Genomic DNA, 5,161 nt, shown 5'->3' with positions numbered 1-5,161 from the left:
CGAAAGGTATTTCGTACTTCTATTCTTAGTATTAATTGAATGACGAGGAGCCGTATGAGGTGAGAATCTCACGTACGGTTCTGTAGAGTGACACTGAAACTGACTCATCTGTCAACTATTCCACAACTACACCAAAAAAACCTAACTCTGCCCTACGGAAAGTCGCCAGAGTTCGATTAACCTCCAAGTTCGAGATAACGGCTTACATACCAGGTATTGGCCATAATTTGCAAGAACATTCCGTGGTCCTTGTGAGAGGCGGGAGGGTGAAGGACCTACCTGGTGTAAGATATCATATCGTTAGAGGAACTTTAGATGCTGTAGGAGTAAAGGATCGTAAGAAGGGGCGTTCCAGTGCGTTGCAGAACATTGTCGTAACTTGTATCATCGCAATGATTCCGTATCGGTTGTTCTGATATGTCAAATGCATAGCCGACCCGATAGTGGGAATGTTGCCAGGGGACCGAAGCCTGCTATTACGGAGATTGATTATTATCTTATTCGTGTGAAACAACTCGGTGTCCAGGGTATTGCATTCCAGTAAGTTGAGTCTTACCCGGACTCCCATTTATTTGGAAAATCTTCGAATGTCTTCTCTCTCTCAGAACGAGTTCGGACTACGATTATGGAGATTCAGTGGAGGTTTTGTGAACATTTGGTAATTGGATCAATAAACCCACGGACATTCTTGGTGAGATAAATGAAATACGGGATTTCCCTTCTCCTATTCGTGGGATGATGAAGAGGAAACGGATACTCAATGCCTAATGAGTAAATATGATTCATTGAAGTAACCCGAACTTACTTCAAGACTTTCTATTCAATCATATGGAAAGCTGCATTCGATGAAAGTCGCACGTGCAGTTTGGGGGGAGATCCTCGACTAACCGGCGGATCCACCCTACAATATGGAGTGAAAAAGCCCAAATAAGATTCTAAGATACAGTCGAGATAGAATCGGAATCCGACATATCTGTAAACTCATGTTACACCGGAGCAATGTAGCGAACAAAAAGAAAAATATAGAATCGGATCCGATTTATCGTAATCGATTAGTAAACATGTTGGTTGATCGTATTCTTAAAGATGGCAAGAAATCATTGGCTTATCAGATTCTCTATCAGGCTATGAAGCGGATTAAGGAAAAGACGAATAAGAATCCACTGTCTGTCCCGCGACAAGCAATACGTAGGGTAACTCCCGATATAGTAACAGAATCCAAACGTGTAGGTGGATCGACTTATCGAGTCCCCGTTGAAGTAGTACCTGCAGAAGGAAGAGCTTTGGCTATCCGATGGTTATTGATCGCGTGTCGAAAACGTTCAGGTCGAAGTATGGCTTTAAGATCAAGTGATGAATTAATGGATGCTGCCAGAAATTCTGGTAGTGCTGTACGGAAGAAGGAGGAGACTCACAAGGTGGCAGAAGCTAATAAGGCTTTTGCCCATTTCCGTTAGTTCCGGGTTCGTTTCAATCCACAACCTCTTATTGGTGGATTGAAACCTTCTACTCCGGAGCGCAGGGTATTAGGAATCAAGATACGCCAGAAGCATATGGATAAGCAGAAATTAAATAATGGGAGAAAGAATATCCAAGTCATAGGGGAAATTTTGTCACTGGTATAGTACCTCATGAAAAAGAGAAAGACTAGTGTCGAATCGTAAAGTCCATAACATCATCGACATGATCAACATGATCGACATGACCAAAGTGATCGACGCAATCGACGCAATCAACATGATCGACATGATCGACATGACTAGAATGATCGACACAATCGACACAATCGACATGATCGACATGATTGGCACTGCCCGCATCCCCGCGACTCCCACCATTCTCAACTATCTCCGCCTGGGGCGGACTACTCACCTCGGGGGGGGGGGGGGATGTCAGGCAACGCCAGCAGATATTTATCCTGTATGTCCCTCACCTCGAATCGATGATTGAGTCGTAGTACATCTAAGGCAAAGCTGGCATCTCCCATGATGTACTCGAGGAGCCGAACTAACGTTGACTTTCCCGTGGTTTATGATAATAAAAGGGAAATGCGTCTGAAAAGAGAGTCAAGGTTTGAAGAAGTATCGTGCGAAAACAAAGGGAAGTCTTCCCGTTTCTTCGGATATTCAATCAATATTAGATTAGTTGACACAGGTGGGATTCTGTGATATACTATGGATCAACAGGCTCATCAGCTTGGGTAATCACCAATCGTTTCGAAAACCAAAAATTACCACGACCGCAACTTTAGAAAGACGCGAAAGCGCAAGCCTATGGGGTCGCTTCTGCGACTGGATCACCAGCACTGAAAACCGTCTTTACATCGGATGGTTCGGTGTCTTAATGATTCCCACCTTATTAACCGCAACCTCTGTATTCATCATTGCTTTCATCGCAGCTCCCCCTGTAGATATCGATGGTATTCGTGAGCCTGTCTCCGGTTCTTTGCTATACGGAAACAACATTATCTCCGGTGCTATCATTCCTACTTCTGCAGCTATCGGTTTACACTTCTACCCAATCTGGGAAGCAGCTTCCGTTGATGAATGGCTATACAATGGTGGTCCTTACGAACTGATCGTTCTTCACTTCCTACTTGGTGTAGCTTGCTACATGGGTCGTGAGTGGGAACTTAGTTTCCGTTTAGGCATGCGTCCTTGGATTGCTGTTGCGTACTCAGCTCCCGTTGCAGCTGCTACCGCTGTGTTCCTGATCTACCCAATCGGTCAAGGAAGTTTCTCTGACGGTATGCCCCTAGGAATTTCTGGTACTTTCAACTTCATGATCGTTTTCCAGGCTGAGCACAACATCCTTATGCATCCCTTCCACATGTTGGGTGTAGCTGGCGTATTCGGCGGCTCTCTATTCAGTGCTATGCATGGTTCTTTGGTAACTTCTAGTTTGATCAGAGAAACTACTGAGAATGAGTCTGCTAATGCAGGTTACAAGTTCGGTCAAGAGGAAGAGACCTACAACATCGTAGCTGCTCACGGTTATTTTGGCCGTTTGATCTTCCAATATGCCAGCTTTAACAATTCTCGCTCTCTGCACTTCTTCTTAGCCGCTTGGCCCGTAGTAGGCATCTGGTTTACTGCCTTGGGTATCAGCACCATGGCATTCAACTTGAATGGTTTTAACTTCAACCAATCCGTGGTTGATAGCCAAGGTCGTGTTATTAACACCTGGGCTGATATCATCAACCGTGCTAACCTAGGTATGGAAGTTATGCATGAACGTAACGCTCATAATTTCCCTCTAGACTTAGCTTCTGTTGAAGCTCCTTCTGTAAACGGATAATACCTGTCTGGTCGTGCAGCATCACTAAATACCAAACCTCGCATAAGGTTTGGTATTTAATGGAGATTCGTCCGATGGAATGAATAGAAATAATAGTAATATCTCGCCATAATCTTACAATTATCAGTTTCCAATCTTGGATTCTGGGGAATCTTTGAAACACCCTTCTAGGATTACAGAGAATGGGAATCAAAGATATTCTCATTCTGATTAGCGGAACGCTTGTAGTCCCGTACCCACTGGAATAGATTGAGAATACATTTTTCACCTAACATATTTTTTCTTGTATTAATATATAGACGAATAATACGTACGCGCATCGAATGAATGACCCTAGTAGATCTTGTTCTCTCCCAGTTAAGAAAGCTGAATAGGGAAAGTAGGGGGCGGACGTAGCCAAGTGGATCAAGGCAATGGATTGTGGATCCATCACGCGCGGGTTCAATCCCCGTCGTTCGCCCATCAGGTTGGAGAACTCGTCTTTATCACTCGGAATAAAATAAGTTGATGAGGAGATAGATAAGACATAGATAGGTTTCTTCAACAATTCGAGATTCCCGAGACAGCTTCAGGTAGGTACGAATACACCCACAAATCACCACATCGAAAGTACTCACTCCATTGGGCCTTGAATCTTTCGATATTATCTATATAATGGAATGTGAGAGGTGGGTAGTATCTACCACATATAGATAAAGTGAAGAGAGATCATGAGGTAAGAGAAGTGGGAGAAGAAAAAGTAAGAAGTCCAGATTTATTCTCTGAAGTTCCGAAGTTAGCAGAAACCGATGGATTCCACTACTCATTTGAATCATTGAAAAATCAAGATCTAGGGGAATTTCTAATTGGTCTATTCTCCAGTTATGAACCCTCCATCAAATTATTTGACTTATGAATTCTGAGTTCAATCTTTTTACGGAATCTGCGCGATTCAATGAAGCGGGGTAATAGCGTGACTCCGGGAATCCTGATGTTACTAACAATACCAATTCCTATGCATCGTTCAGGTGAGAGAAATTTGATCGAAGGAGGTTCTATAGATCTAGCGAAACTAATTAATAGAACTGGTGGAGTAGTAAAAAAACCAGCAACAAATTCTGTTGAATCCTTCTATCCTCTTTCTCTATCAATAAGATGCTCACCTGCTGAAAAGGATAGAAAGGGAAAGACACGTAATTCTTACTATTCGGATTCAAACGGAAATATTTCCACAACTTCGACGAGGGAAGAACCGCAAGTTCCCATATATAGTGCGATGGATCCTTCGGTTTCAGATGGATGGAGGGTCCGGCTGATGAGGGATCCACTCCCCATCAAGAATATATCCAGAGATGTGACTGAGAGGATTGAAAAATCACTGGGGGATAAGAATCTAGAAGATTCAAATGAGTTTTTTGAATTCTATATAAATGTGATACTTCGTAAGGATGACTGTTACTAAAATGATTCTGATTCGTTACTTCTCCGGAAAATCCATGACAAGCAAAGGGTTAATTGGCTACAAACAGCAACATTAAGAAGCGATTCCTTCATTCCCGTAATATCGGACTTTTGGGACAAAATGTTACTCGAATCCAGGGATTCAGTAGATCGGCAGGGAGATGAATCACCGTTCTATTCCGAGCGGAAGGGTCTCTCCAATTTGTCTCTATTTCCACCCCATAAGAATACAATGTCATCTCGTGATGGTGTATCCCTATCCTATAGCGATATAAGAGATTGGTTAAATTCCATTGACGAGGGGAGTTGGACACTATTCCGGGATTACGCCGATTTTTATATGTGGCATTCCTGTCACCAAAGTCCTTCTCCATGGAATAAGGATGAGCGCGAATTGAATCTAACGAGATCTCTCTTAGAAAAG

The sequence above is a fragment of the Dipteris shenzhenensis genome, unplaced genomic scaffold (genome assembly GCF_047967505.1).
Source record: "Dipteris shenzhenensis isolate YYH24624 ecotype China unplaced genomic scaffold, Dip_SZ_1.0 scaf0427, whole genome shotgun sequence".
Taxonomy (NCBI): Eukaryota; Viridiplantae; Streptophyta; class Polypodiopsida; order Gleicheniales; family Dipteridaceae; genus Dipteris; species Dipteris shenzhenensis.
Note: the sequence above shows the minus strand (reverse complement) of the source record.